This window comes from Amblyomma mixtum, chromosome 1, assembly GCF_055824585.1.
Source record: "Amblyomma mixtum isolate Tamu chromosome 1, ASM5582458v1, whole genome shotgun sequence".
NCBI classification, from domain to species: Eukaryota; Metazoa; Arthropoda; class Arachnida; order Ixodida; family Ixodidae; genus Amblyomma; species Amblyomma mixtum.
Genome location: NC_143012.1, coordinates 212,393,646 through 212,409,786, shown reverse-complemented (window position 1 = coordinate 212,409,786; position 16,141 = coordinate 212,393,646). Strand labels below are relative to the sequence as shown.

At 45.5% G+C, this 16,141-nt stretch overlaps 1 pseudogene; it reads left to right on the top strand.

Moving 5' to 3' along the window:
• LOC149370789 (uncharacterized) overlaps positions 1-15,667 on the top strand; it is a 171,571-nt pseudogene extending 155,904 nt beyond the window's left edge.
• Positions 15,668-16,141: the final 474 nt, after the last annotated feature.

Here is a 16,141-nt window from a genome sequence, read left to right as displayed (position 1 = left end):
GAACCAGTCATCAGCAGAAAAAAGTAAAAAATAACGGTAAAGCCACGCAAGGGAGCAATGCAGGCGGACTCTGAAAGTTTGTAGTCGGATACATGCACCGAAGCCCATACAGCCGTGATAAGCACAGAGTATGACGTAGTTCGCATTCAAATCACACCTTTGCACCTGTGGAAAGTTTCCTTATTTACTTTCACTCATTTAATAACGAAATTTTCACATGTGGCGCAGAGTTTTAGAGAGCACATTAGGTTTTAGATGACGCGCAAGAAACAAACTTACCGTGAAACTTTATCTAGTGGCAACCTGCGTTTCAAGAGTGGGAAACTTTATTTTATATCTACAAATCTCATTTGACGTCCACTAAACAGTAAAGGAAAAACGCCTCTATCGCGCTCTTTGTGGTACTAAAAACATGAGTTGAATTACACTTGCGGAAGCTACATTCACATTTCTAAAAAACAAACAAGAAAACAAAGGATGAAAGTTTTTTTTAACGTCAAGAAATGTTCTCGTTTCTTTAGCTTTGTGTACACGTGAAACTTTCGGATTTTTTTTTCGCTCCTCAAGCGCTCTTTTAGGTAAGGGATATCTGTTTTCGTCCTGTCCACTACTCCATTGGTCAGGCCATATGCAGCGAAAGCAGTAACTTGTGCTTAACCGGATCGTGATGTTCTTTGGTGAACTCAGAACACAGGGCAACAAATTTACGTAACAATTCCTCAGGACGAAATGTAAGAAAAAAAAATGAAGGGGACACTTAAGTTCCGCCTTAAGGGTATGTCGCGGTATCGTTATTGGATTAATGCCCATATATGTATAATTGGTCATTCTCAGCTTTACATTAATATGTCCCATGGGAGTCCTCATACCACTCCTTCCGCAAAGATGCAGCGGTTAAAGGATGCACCACGGCCCCGCGACGGCAGGTGGTGAGCTAGTGCGACCTAAGTTCCTCCTCCCTAGCAACCTCTCGCGATCAATCATTAACATCCACCTGCCAAAGTGGTCAGTTTGCTCTCAATCCGGTAGGCAAGTTGTGATGATGCTACAAGGTCGCGTTACCTAGGTGACCCACCTAGGTTGGTTCTCCGACGGGTGGCCGGCTGGGCCATCTTACGCCACAATATTTTTCGCTCACAATGCCCACAATGCGGACAAGACCAGCGCCGGGTTTTCTGGGTAACGGAGCCGATGTGATCGGCTGTATTTTGGACGTTCCATCTTTTCTGTGCTTTATCGGAGCGCTTACAGGAGAAATATGCTGCTGTGTGCTTGTTTTCAACTACTTTCAGGATTAGGTAAGCAACAATACATATTCAGTGTCTAAATTTGTCTTTGTTCGCATGTCAGCACATTGAATATCACACAGCTTTAAAGTTGTGATTGTTCAGTCTCGCTAATGAAAAATGTGCTATTTTTTTTCTGTGTGAGATTCTCGAGTTAGCTTATATATTTTCATGAATTAAGAGGGCAGTATATTCAAATATCTATCACAGACTTTTATGTGAAATTTGAGATAATTCATGAGCATGGAAAGCATTTATTTGGCTTTTGGAAATTTATTTTTACATATGCAGGGTGTTTCACCTCAGAGCTTGCACAATTTTTAACAAGAGGATTTTTGAGTTAGAAGAGCGTTTTTATGGCTTAACATTGTGAGTGGTGTAGTACATCAGAATACACTTAAGGCGTGCTAACAAGTAGGCAAGTCAACTAATATGGCGCAGTTAACTTTTTAACTGTTACTGTTAGGCTCCTTAATTTTTGAGACGCTTGTAACTCCTGGCAAATAATATCCATATCAGTTTTTAGACGAGTTAAGCGCACTGAAGAGGTAGCTTTGCCCGCAGGCTTCTCGAAAGTGCATCTATTTTGGCGCGGTGAACCCAGCACAGTGCGAGACTATGTTGCAATTTAACACCAGGCGCGATCGGCTGCGGCAATAGCATAGTGCCCTCACGCAGTGGCCATCGAAGCTGATCTCCTCGAGCCGCTGCGGGTTCTGAATCCAGTAGCGTTAATATTAAGGCGAAAGCCTTTAATGGCTCATTCTTCCGTCCGTCCGGCGTTACTTCCAGCGCCTGGGGTGACTCATCGACGAGCGCAGCTGATAGGAAAAAACGAATGGGTTGACCAAATGTAACCCCGTTGCAAATTTTGATGACTGTAGAGGGAATAGTTAATTGATTATAGCTAATTATAGCGAAGAAAACTAAGAAAGCGACGAAATGCGTCGATATAATGCAGACGTTGATATAGCGACGGGAACGGTGTGACGTCACATCCAGTGGAATTCGTCACAGCATAGTGAAAATTATCAGAGAATGGCTGGAAAAACAACGGATTTGTATGAAATTAGATTTAAAAATGTAAGATCTATAATTTGGGTAAACATTGCTCACAACCGAGGAAAAATGGATGATGACGTCACATCGGTCGAAAAGATGTCGAAGCACTGTGATCCGCCGCCAAGCAACAACTGCCGACGCGCTGCGCATGCCCAGTGTGATGTCACCGGCTCCTCCCGCCATGCTCTCTCCTCTGTCGTGAAATGAATTCAAGCATGGCAAATTGAAATCTGTGCAATCAGTCGCAAACGGTTTACGCCTTCCCGCACTTAAAAATCAAATCAAATCAAATCAAATCAAATATATCTAAGTGCCTCCAACGAATTTTTTTTATTTCTACAGGAGCTGTTGCTATGCTAGGATTTGCAAAAGGCCACCTTCTTAGGTCAAGCTTGACACAAACTAGGTAAGCCGGTTAGACCTCGTGAAGAAGTGCTTTCGCTCTACAGACATTTGAACGACAGTGCTTCTGAAGACTCCATATAAATTGTTCTTTTCTGTCTGTGTGCTCGTTGTATGCATGCGTGCATACGCATTTCTATATAGTGTCTCGTCATCTTCCTTCGAAGTGCATGTAATGTTTGCGAATTTAGTTAGTCATTGTAAACACACAACCTTATGTCCCTCCAAAGCGGTAGTATTACCGTCGCGCCTTAAATTTCCGGGCTCCATTTTTGACATGATTTCGTCAGCAGGAGCGGGCTCCATCTACTTCAGGGAAAGGATAAACCAACCTTTTCGTTCTTTAGAAGCAACGGCTTAGATCGTGCACGTTGTTTACCTATTGCTCTATTTTAGTTTAACAATAATCAAACAGCAGGTTAAGATTTCTCTTAGAGGCATTTCTGCGCGCGCTGCTACTCAGAAAAATTGACCCCCGATTTGCCTGCTTCAGCTAAATGGGGCTGAAGTGGACGTTTGACCACTTTTCACTTTGGTTTGCTTTTTGTTTTGGTTTGTGTATGTTTGCTATCTTTGTCTTGCTCTCATTTGCTTTATTAAACATTGTGCATTTGAATCTTCGGTTTTTGCAGCGAATTTACAGCGAAAGCTGTTAGAAGTGTTGCTGAGCCACAAAGCTCCGAATTCTATCGTGGAATCTGCAGGGGAGTTGTGAAACTTTAATTACTTAGTGAACCAATTAAGTGCCATCTGCAATGCACTGCACAAGGCAAGTAAATAAAAAAATATTGCCCCTTCTAACCTTGCCAGGGGCGTCCTGTGGCTTAGTTGCTTCACCAGGCCACATCGCGACTTTTTTGCTAGTGGTCTGTCTATTGAAAGTGCACTAAAGATGGTGCTCTTGTGTGCTGGTCACGACACCGCCCCCCCCCCCCCTCCTCCACAGTCTACCCCCCACCCCACATAGCCTAGTAAATAAAAAGTGTTGTCGTAGTTATACTTGCCAACTAAATTATATATATTTTTTTACTTGCCTACTTAAACATGTTTGTAAATGAGGGATTTTTGTTTGCAGTATAAAACTAGCTTCCAAGCCTATTTCAGAGTCTCAGCAGGTAGGCTATTCAAAAGAAATATTGTCCACTCTTCTAATAGGATGACCGACTGTGCCGATGAAAATCGGGTCTGCAATTAAGTGAATATTTCCTACGCTAACGAAAACAATACGAACATCTATCAGAGCGAAAGTTACTATCACTGCTCATTTGAGCCCGATGTCAGAGAACGCTTCTTTAGAACGGTACTGCTGATTTAGATAGTGTACTTTGATACTTTTCTGACCGATTAGTTCAACTATTAGATTAGTTCAGTATAATAAAAAAGAAAAAGAATTTAATTCAGCTAATAAAAATTGAATATTTTTGCTCGTTTCTTCGCGAGCGGAGGGGAGAAAGAAATATGAGCATAGGCCGATGTAACCATGAATGAAAATATCCGGATTCACTAGGCATTGCACTTTTTTATTAGATCGCAATAAAAACCGCCTTGAAGTGCAATGAACTACTTCTTGCTTATGCGTATTTTCTACGCACAGCTCGTTCTTCAAATCCTTCTAAGAAGTCACTTAAAAAAGTAACGAACCATACTGAGCATCGTTACCTATAACGACGTACCAATCGATACAATACCGTCACAAAGCCAATGATTTCACCGGTGTTGCACTAGGTTCATTGCCTTATAGGCAGTCAGCGAATGATTAAGCGACGCAGTTAGAAAGAGGAGAGGAAATAACGTAATGTACTTTGCGCGCTAAGAATGAGGCAATGCTTCAATTTATCCGGCTGCAGAACAGAAACACTGTTTCTTCCAGTGGCTGCACGGACCAGTGGACTTTTGTCAGTAGAGACGTAGATTTTTTTCTTCCTTGCGTGTTCTTGCCCCGTTATTTATTGAGGAAATGTTTCTGTGGTGCAGGACAATGAGTGAGGTCAGTGCCCCTGTAAGTTGTGCGGGGCTGTGCTGATTATCATTGTACAGTACACAGCACAACGGAAATTGGATCAGGAGTGATTTGGTTAAGCTTATTGAAAGAAGCACTGAAAATCCCCACACTTTCTGGATTTCGCCATGTGCTTTTTGTTATGGAGTGGAGCTGACATCTCTAGGGGCAATTATATTGTTTGGGTTTTCAAAGCTAAAATTAAGTGCAGGGTTTAGCAACCATGCAAACATAAAAGGGACTGTAGACATGACACTGTATGTAATAACAAACAGGCCGGCCGCACTAATATCAATTTCTTTCACAGTGCTCTGCAGTCAAATTTTAGTGAAAATTTCGGCAAAGACGCTTAAGACTGCTACGTGACAGAATGCGAACGCATTGCTGCACTCTTTACGCGGCATGTCCGTATATGCATAAAAGTTCTTTTCTACAGCTTTATACGTTTGCGTGGCGCTTGCGCATCTCACCGCAAACGTTTGTACCCTCTCGCTGCACGACATTGAAGCTCGCGTTGTTTCCATGTCGTGGGTTCAAGACGTGGAAGTTTGGCTATTTGGGGCGCCCAGATACCACACAGAATGCTGTACGACGAATGGTCGAATCACAACTTTGCTGCGAATGCCGCGAAAAGTGGCGCCACACGTGCGTCATACGGCCGCTTAATGACGTCATCCTATTTTTCTTACTATCGCTGCGATTTTCTTGTAGCATCGGGAAATACACACAGTCACTCACACACATTCACGCCACCATTTTTTCTGGCAATGGAAGAAGTAATGATTTCGCATTAAAACAAAAGAAGGATGGGATAAAATTTCAGTATACCCCAACACCAAGGCTAGGCTTAAGGAACAAACTACTCAGACGATCGCGGTAGCTATCCTTCAAGGGATGAGTAAAAGATAGCGCTAGCAACACTATAGGATTTATTTCCACTGTTTGCTACCAATAACTACTGCCTATATTTGCGCATGTTCCGAAACTTGTTTGCGATCTTCATGTTTTCGCTGTTTCGTTTGTACTCTAAATTTGTGATTTTGTGATACTCTAAATTTGTGATTGTGCGTTTATACTCCTTGTGACAGGTTTATTTTCCTGTGCCCGCAGTTTTAATCTTGCTCGTACCAACTCCATCTAAACTGCAAGAACTCTTATTTCTTTTTTAGTTGATGAAATACAGCAGATTTTGTGCGACTGAAGGAAGGCAGACATATGGATGACTCAACAGCGGATGCACTCCGTCTGTCCAGACGTCCCTGTGTCTGTGTCTACGGATTCTCGCAAGCAATCAGGTGTGTTGTCCGCGCTGAATGCTTTCGATATACGGCGGCAGCACTTCAAAAATAAATTCAACGGACGAGGCTCAATATTTACAAAAATCCTATAAGAATGAGTGTTATTCTTTCTTTACTCGTATTTTCATCGATAGGCAAGTATTGTCCGTTTATTCAATAATCGAAAGGACATGATTCTTGCTGAGTATTGGAGCATCAAGAAATGCATTCCCAAGCTGGAGTTTTCCTGCACTACGTGGGGTAGACTTAGTGGCACCTGCAGCGGAAAGCAATACTGCGGCTCCGAGTGCTGTCGTGTATACCAAAAGATTTCTTATTGGCTGAATATATATATACGCTGTTTCAAGTGGAAAGGTTTATTTTGGTAATCTGCATTATGTCGTTATGACATTCTTGCGTTAAAAGATTAGGGCGTTAGCACATAAAAGATGGGACATCATTGCGTTCGCAAGAACACGAAATATTTCTTAACATGCGAAACTCCTGATCCGAAATACACCTCTCTAGTTTAGACTTCGCTCATTGTTCAGCAAAAGTTAATGTCTTAGCTTGCAAGAAGAAAATGCTGAGTGAAATAAATTTCTTAAACTTTCCAACATGTAATATCTGTTTGACAAACTGTGCCGTAACCATGCGTGTGCAAAAGAAAGGTGTCACGGTGTCACAATTGTGCTTCTGACTTGACTTTGTTTAGTCACATATTGTTCAAAGAGGCCGTGCCGGAATACAACTTCAAGAACTGTATTATGAAAATGCGCTGGGCTCCTCTGGCGGGGACGAAATTAAAGTGTAAGCATTGTGTGAAGTGCCTTCTCCGTCTCATGCTCGGTGTCCTCTTTGGTACATTGGCATAAGCAAAGGTATGACAGATGCTGCTGCAGAAAAATATAAATGACAAAACAACCTGTCCAGGGTACGTGCAATTGAACATGCCTGATTTTAAACACGGAGCATTTGGCAACGCGAGCCTTATGACGTACCACATTCGTTGTAGCTTAGAAATTAAGTCACTGAAGAGCAATTGCACATTGTATGGAATGATAAATTACGGCATCTCAAAAAAAAAGGAATTCTACTTTTGCTGACAAAGAAATCTCTACAAGCTTGGAAAGACCAAAAAGAATGAAATAGAGTTGTCGCCACCGTTGGCAGATTTCGCAAGTAAACAGCATTTCGTCGGCACAGTTGCTTTTGTGTAAAACCCAGAGGTTAGGTTATACTGCTAGTCAGGTCAAATTATAAGCACGGACTCCTTTTCAGGGTATGCGTCACGAGTTTGAATAGAGTGAGCGTGAAGTTTTTACTGCGAAAGGTGTAGTACGGTCAATGCGTCTAAACGCCGGCTCCGTAGTTGGAGGCTGAAACCTCATTCTAAGTGGGAAAGGAGGGCGCAAGAAGGAAAAGGGGTCAGCTAGAATGAATAATGAAGAAGGGAGATAGAGGAGGATGGTTGCAACAGAGCATACCCAAACGGAGCAGGTGAGTATTCAAGGAAGAGTGAGAGGGGGAAGCAAACAGCTTCTTAAATCCTCAATTCACGATCAACCTTGTACAGGTGTGCCAAACATCACAAGGCAAGGATAACCTTCTCGGTTACCCGCCTTCCGGCTACGGAGCTTTGAGACGCACTAATTTCATTATGCCAGTCAACTTGTGCATCGCGTGGGAGTCCGAAGAAGGAGTTCGACGTACTACAGTTTTCAGACAAAAAAGAAGCGAAATAGTTATACAAGACGAACATTTAGAATCTTATAATACCAGAATAATGCCGGTTAAAAAACTGGCATTGAAGAAACAACTTCACGCAACGATGATGGAGGGTGCAGGCAGCGACAGCATATGCACACAAAAAATAATAAAAGGCAAATGAGCTGAAACTAAATGTTCAGGAACATTTCAAGACAAAAAACGTTCTCAGTCCCGGTAACACAGAGGAGAACCAGGTTGACGGCGAGGAAACTAGCAGGATCACGAAGGAAGGATGGCGGAGGGTCAGTTTCGCGGGAGGCACAGGAGAGGCTTGGCCACTGGAATAAGCACTGCCTTGACTGGGCGAAGGCCGTCTTTTTATCTTTATCTTCGCCGTCAGCGTTGCGCACCGCGGCCGTCCAGGCCACCAGCCTACGGGTCAGTTCCCCGACTAGCCCGTGGGAACAAGTCCGAAAGTCCGGGTGACAGGCCCGCATTTTCCTGGATTTAGGAGGCAGCTTGTGACTACTTTTTCATTAGCCTGTCACCTCGGCATTAGTGCAGAAGCACTAATGCCGAGGTTCATAGCTTTACAAAATCTTTCCCTTCTTGTCCGGCCCGGAGCGCGAGCCTTGTGCCTAGCCTGGACTAGGAGGCGTGCTCCGTGCCGTGGCACTGCCCGCTAGTCGTCTTCTTGTACGTGGCAAAAATTCAGTGTTCATTACTCTTGTACGCCGTGGTTACGCTCTATATACGAATGTTGTAAATATTCTTGGTCATGATGCTTCTCGGCCTTTTGGCTAAGCACAAAGCATTCTATATTATTAACGTATATTAGAGGGCGGAGTGGGCATGTAAGCAACCTTATGAACAATTTGGCGGCAGTGTGGGAAATAAAAAGGCAATGTTCAAACCAAATCTTTATTTTCCTTGGAATAAGGATGGGGCAGACGCAAAAAGCTGCTCCAAGTGGCAGCTTGACGAGGCGACTGCCCCTACATCTTCGCAGCAGTTGACATCACATCATGCATAATTTTCATACATTTGAAAACGAAATGACAAACGCACTCAGTCAAAAAACAATCACTATGGATAAATGACATCAGTGGCTATGTAATGGTAAATCATACTATGTAATTAAGCAGAAAAGAAACAACGAATAGAATAACATACATGAAAACAAGAGCAAAGAAGGAAAAATGGAAATACAAAAAATACATGCAAAATATATGCAGACAGGAACTCACGCAGGCTTCTGCGTGTTTTGAACACTTGTAAATTTTACACAAGATAAAGAGGGAGGTTCCATCACAAAACATTCTTTCACAAGAACATTCCCTCCAAGCATTTTTTGTAAAGGCAGCAGACATCTATTCTGGAGTTATTAAACTTGTTTAGCACCATTCAGAGATTACATCTTAATGACTGCAAAGCGTAATTACTTTTAGGCTTTTTGAGTGCACCATTGGTTTGTCAATCGAGTTGCATACGTACTTGGGTTGGGGCTCAATTGTGACCAGTCTGTATAAAATGTATTTGTGTTCTTATTTGCTCTGCAGTAGGTCTGGAGTAATCTATATTGGTATAAATTACTTGCTTTAATTATTTTATATTGGGTGAATAGTTCCTGCGTGTGTGAAGCAAATGGTGCATTAGCAATTATCCTTACCACTTTCTTTTGTGTTCTTACTAATTTGTCAATGTTTGTTTTTGTGGTGGTTCCCCAAATCAGATTATAATAGGTCCAGTGTGGAAGAAAGAAAGCGTTATAGAGCAGGATCTCTACCCGTTGAGGCAATATATAGCGAGCTTTGTTTAAAATTCCCCTAACTTTGCACAGCTTTTAGTGGATTTCATTAACATGACTATCGCAGCTAAGTGTGTTTGAAAACTCAACACCCAGCACTGTAACTTTATCGACTAGGTCTACAGTTTCTCCACCAAGTAGTATATTCAGTACAATCTTGTTTATGGGCCGGTAAAGCACAGATTTTGTCTTCGTGGTGTTTATATAGAAAGCATTTTCATTAGTCCGCTTAAGGAAATTAGACAAGACCTGTTGAATTGTTCGTTCGATATCTACCGTAGTCTCACCGGTTATCAAAAGAGTTGTGTCTTCAGCGTGACATATGAAGCAAATATGAGGATGATTAAGCACATAATGTAAGTCATTTATACACAATGTAAATAATAGTGGCCCTGATATACTGCCTTGGGGGACTCGTGCTTTAATGCTTTTAAATTCAGATGAAAAATTACCGAGCGATATGTACTGTTGCCTGCGCTCCAGGTAAGAAGCCATAAGGTCAATAGCGACCCCATGTATTCCATATGACAGTAATTTAGTGAGTAAGATTTCGTGGTTCAAAGAATAAAATGCCTTAGATAAGTCAACATAAATTTCTAACGTTAGCATGTTGTCACTGAAGTTTTTCAAGATTTTTTCTTTTTGGTTTAGTAACGCAGTTTCGGTGGAGCAGCCCTTTCGGAAGCCATGCTGAAAATCGTTTAATAAGCTTTACTTATATAGATACTGTGATACCCTGGAGTGAAGAAGTTTTTCTACAGGAACAGCAAAATAACAGGAAGTGACAAAATTCATAACATGAAACAACATCAACAAAGTGGGATAACTGCAGTCGAGACAGACATATTCGAAGAATACAAAGCAATAGAACCAACAATAAAAGCGAAAGCAGCATTACTACATATGCTTCAATCGAGGCTGAACAACTGCGAAACGTAGGCACTGAGAGGTAAGCAATCGACGATATGGTCAGGCAATAAATTGCAGCTTCGAATTGCCTGTGGAAAAAGGAAAACTTAAAAGTACCATTGTGTGCTGGATATGCTCCAAAATGTTTCGAATGTTTTTTCCTATCATTTATAGTTGCCCAAAGTGCTAAATATTGGTTAGAGTTAATGTTTAGGGCTCCAGCCATAAGAAAATAAACAAATCTTGGCAAGCGTTTTTCCCGAGAATACTAACAGGACTGTGAACGCAGAATATTTCTAATAGGGCAGTACGGCTTTCTATGGCACAGTGTGATTCCATCAAGCAATACATCATCAATGTTTTAATGTTCCAAAATGAAACGAAAAATGATGAGACGTCTTATGAAAGGCCTTCGCAAGATCACTCTGCATTAGAGCAATCCAGCTAACAGGTCTTAGCAGTTGCTAATTCCAGTACCGAACGCGCAATATGTATATAACTTGGGATACGGAGGCCTCGAATACCACATGTTTGAAGGTGCCAGATTAAGTCCTGTACCACAAGGTGATAGCAGAAAGAAAGGATATCCGCCAATATTTTATAGTGTACTTTAGTCAATGATACACGATGGTGCCCGTCAATACTCCCGGACCCGTTCGTATCTGCTCCTTTTGGAGTTATTATGAAATGTCCGGAACAAAAAGTGATAGGCATAAAGCCAACAACGCAGGCAACTCTACGAGCGCCAGGTAAGGCTATCAAATTGTGTAGAATGCGCAAATAAATATAACAGAACGTGGAGGTTTCTGGCCATGCGTAGCGGATATAGTTGATTCGAATTCATCCAATGATAGAGTGCCCTCGATTAGTATGCGCTGCGCTTCGCTGAACTTCGGTGAAATTGGCCGAAGCGCTTTAGCATAGTCCGAGAAGCCATTCGCTTGAACGGTCAGTTTGTTTTTTCGTTTTTTTGCTAAGCAATGACACCCGGCGGTTTCTGGGCCTACGAATCATTACTGCATTGAAATGTCAGGATGTAAAATAACTCTTAAATAAGGTAGTTGTTTGGAGAAGTTAGGCGTCGGCCAGGGTGAATCTAGAGTCACAAAAGCAATCCCAGTGAATGCCGTCAGATACTCGAATGGAGGCGATAAGGCATGCAAAGAAAATGGAATTGAGGCGTAGATTATAGTACAGATGGGGCTGTCATTTCCGTTCCACATAGCCGCTGAGACAAGTGCGACCAACGAAGGTTCCGCCAAAAGACGGCCTACACAAATAACACAGAGGAGGCGACATAACTGGAATGCATTGACAAATGCCAGAATTCTGCAACGAGTGACTTCTCCTCTCGGGAGACCCTTCCAGGACATCCTTTTTGTCACGAAGAGCAGGTGCCTTAGATTGAACACCGCAAGCTGACGCGAACGAAAGTGTATGGAAGTCGAACGGAGTAGCTCATCAATGTGGATTAAGGTTAATTCAAGTGGTGTTCCATGCAGCAGATGGTATTTATTGATCTAAACATGCTGTACTTCAACACATATGATCCATGCAGGGGGTTGTATAAATCGTGTAAATGAAGAACGGCAGAAGAAAAGGCTGTTCAAGAACTTGCACACAGTAGTACAAACGAAAAGGTTCAATACTCATTCATTCTAACAAATGCTTTTCAAGAGCTTTACTGAAAATACAGGAGTACAAAATGGCCCCCCGAAGAGAGTTTCAGTCGAAAACGGCTGACGGGATACTGTGCTTGAATGCCTTAGTCCTCAAAGAAATTGGTTCAAGCAAATGATTTCTAGTCTAGGGCGTTCGTCTTTACGGTAACTGTTCGGAAATTTCGGGTTGAGGTAAGTTTAGCTTATGTGTTTAAAGATTATGCAGAAACAATGAACAGAAATTTTGTCTACGTACTTCAATTGGCGCGATATTCTTGGTTTTCATAATGTTTCATGTGAATATCGCTTCCTGTACTTGTTATAAATAAATTTGATCACTGCACTTTGGACCATGTGAAGTTGATAAATGTCTTTCTATATGAAGGGATCCCATAAGACTGAACAATACTCTAATTCTCATTTAACAAATTTTGTGTATGAAAGAAGTTCCAGCTAGCTTATTGCATCTCTACGCTTTAGGCTTAAGTAGCACAGCTTCTAAAATGCTTCAGCACGTCCGGGGCGCGATCACCTGGCGAAACACGGGAACCGACCTCGGCAGCGACCACACCATCGTGGAAATCAGCATACCGGAGCACAACGACACCAGCATCAAAACACACAGATGGGTAGACTGGGATGCCTTCCGAGACGCCAGAAGCCAGAAGACAGACGCTGACGGCGAGATCGAAGACATAGAGACGTGGACGGCCGAAATCACCAAGAGCGTACGCGACGCGACCAAAGAAATTGAAACGGACGCTGCGATTGATAAAGTAGACAGCCGGCTAGCGCATCTCATCGAAGCCAAGCAGTCAATACTCAGTCGCTGGAAGAACCAACGGCTCAACCGCAGACTCAGAAAGAAGGTGGCGGAGGTCAACCGAGCGATCGAGGAGCACTGCTGCGCTCTATGCACGCAACAGTGGATCGAGATCTGCAACGCGGCAGACGGGCAGATGCATAACGGGAAGACGTGGAACCTGCTGCGGCACCTGCTCGACGAAACCAAGACCAAGTCGCACCAAAGGGACAGACTCGCCAAGCTCATACATCGGGCTGTCGCGGTACAGGGCGCCGATGCTGTCACCAGGCGCATCAATGACAAATAACTGCCCACTACGCCCACCGAACAACACGCGCCGTACGGCGGCCTACCCAACGCGAAGCTCGATCGTGACATCGACGTCGAGGAGGTCCGCGCGGCCCTGCACGCCCTCAACAGCCGGTCGGCAGCGGGCCCGGACCTCGTCACGAACAAGGCGCTCAAGAACCTCGACGACGGCTCGATTGAGAACCTCGCAAAATACTTCAACAAGTGCTGGAGAGCGGCCGCGCTACCAAAGCAGTGGAAGACAGCCAAGACTATCCTGATACCCAAGCCGGGGAAGCCACCGGACACGGACAACCTTCGGCCCATCTCGCTCACGTCCTGCGTGGGCAAGGTGCTGGAGCACGTCCTGCTCAACAGGTGGCAAGACTACCTGGAACGAGAAGGGCTGTATCCGGCCACGGTGATCGGCTTTAGACAGCACCTCAGCACGCAGGACGCGATGCTGCAGCTCAAATACCAAATCATAGACAATGGCGGCAGCGCCCGCGACAACACGGCAATCCTTGGTCTCGACCTAAAGAGTGCCTTTGATAATGTGAAACACTCGGCGATTCTGTCCCAAGTCTCTAAGCTCAACATGGGCGAAAGATCCTACAACTACATCAAGGACTTCCTCACGGACAGGACCGCCCAGCTACGAGCAGGCGACCTACAAACGCAAGAGAAGAAGCTCGGGAGCACCGGCACACCGCAGGGATCGGTCATTTCGCCGATGCTGTTCAACCTGGTAATGATCGGAGTGGCCGAGAAGCTCGCGGACATCGAAGACGTCAGGCACACCATCTACGCGGACGATATCGCACTGTGGGTGACCGGCGGCCGCGACGCCCACATCGAGGGCGCTCTGCAAGCCGCCGTCGACGTGATAGAAGACCACCTGGAAGGCACCGGCTTGAGATGTTCGCCGAGCAAATCGGAGCCCCTCATACTCTCACCTACCAACAATGACAGATGCAAGACCAGACAACGCGAATGCGAAAAAATCAGAATCGTAACCAAATCCGGCAACGTAATCCCCGAGGTCAGCAAAATCAGGATCCTAGGCATGGTCATCGAAAAGCATGGAAGAAACGGCGAAACCATCGCCCGTCTCACGGCAAAAGCGGCCAATGCTATGCGACTCCTCAAAAGAGTCACTTCCTGGAAGGCTGCCATGAGAGAGGAGAGCCTAATCAGGCTCGTCCAATCCTTCATCATCAGCCACGTCGCGTACGTTGCAGCCTACCATAGATGGCTGCAACACGAACGCAAGAAAATTAATGTAATCATCAGGAGAGCGTACAAGGCGGCGCTGGGCCTGTTCGAGTCCACGAGCGCGACCCGCCTCTTACCACTCGGGATCCACAACACGCTCGAAGAAATAGCCGAAGCGCAACGGACCTCTCAACTGGAGCGGCTGTCCACGACCAAAGCCGGGAGGAAGATACTGGACGACCTGGCAATAAGACACTCGAACGACGCGGAGACGAAGCTCCCCGTCCCCGAAGAGGTCCGACGCTCGACCAGAATCGACCCCATACCCAAGAACATGAACCCCGAGTATAACAAGGAAAGAAGAGCGGCGAGGGCCAAGGCTCTCATCGACCTGCACGCCAACGACGAGCACGCGCGGTACGTGGACGCGGCCGAATACCAACGGAACGCCTTCGCAGCGGTCGTCATAGAGGCGTCGACCGGCGCCACGAGGACGGCAGCGAGCGTGAGAGGCGCCGGAGCGGAACAAGCGGAGGAGGTGGCCATCGCCCTGGCCATCGCCAACGCAGACTGCTACACGGTGCTGAGTGACTCGAGACAGGCGGTGCGAAACTTCGCCAAAGGCCAAGTCTGCAGGGAGGCCGAGCGCGTACTACGAGCGACTAAACTGCAAGACAGAAGAGTAAGAATCAAGTGGTTTCCGGCGCACGCGGGCGACGCGTCGGAACGCAGTGCGAACCACAATGAGACGGCACACGCAGCGGCGCGAGCGCTAACCAACCGCGCCCCGGCAACACACCGTCCGACGTGTTTCGGAGCCAAGCACCGCATGACCGACTACAGCGAAATCACGAAGGCCTACCGCCTGGCTCGCAGGACTCTCCCACCCCAGCACCCGAGGCTGAGTCGAGCGGAGGCGGTACTACTGAGACAGCTCCAGACCGGATCGCTACCGAGCCCGGGACTGATGCATCGCATGTACCCCGAGACCTACCCGACCGATACGTGTAGAGTCTGCCGGAGGGAGCCGGCAGATCACACGCACATCTTGTGGGACTGCATCAGAAATCCAAAGGAAGCAAGGTCAGGAACAATCCCGCCGCGGCTGCAGGCAGCAGCGAAGAGCAACGACCATGACCAACAGCTATGGGCCGTCCAGCAGGTCCTCGGGGCGCTCGAAAGGCAGGGACCCAGCAAGCCGGCAACGGCGAGCGGAGACCCGCGCCGAGTAACGGAAGCCTCGTAGACGACGTAGGCCCTCGTCGGAGCGCGCGAGCGCCCAACTGCAGGCACAAATAAAGTTTACTCCAATCCAATCCAATCAGCACTTCTGCCTGCCTTCCGTTTTTGTTCCGGTACATGTTTTAAGGTGATTTCATTGCTCGAACTCTGATATTGCCACGTCTGCAACAATAGCCTTTCCCTAACAAATTCGCTTCGCAGCACAGAGTAGCATGCAGCACAATTTTTAGACACCGGCTAAACTCTGTTTTTTTTTTTTTCATTAAAGGGCTTCTGTCTCTCTCTCTCTCGCAGGTCGGCGGCTGCTCGGCACGCAGCTCGTGTGCCACGCTGGTGTTTTGGGTGAAGAAACTGATGTTCCGCTCTGGCTGCCTCTCAATGCTGTTGCAGCTTCTCAGAGCTTCTTAGTGTTGGCGTTTCTCTGCCATCTAGGCGCGAGTTACCAACACGAACTGGTACATGACAATATGCATGTTGA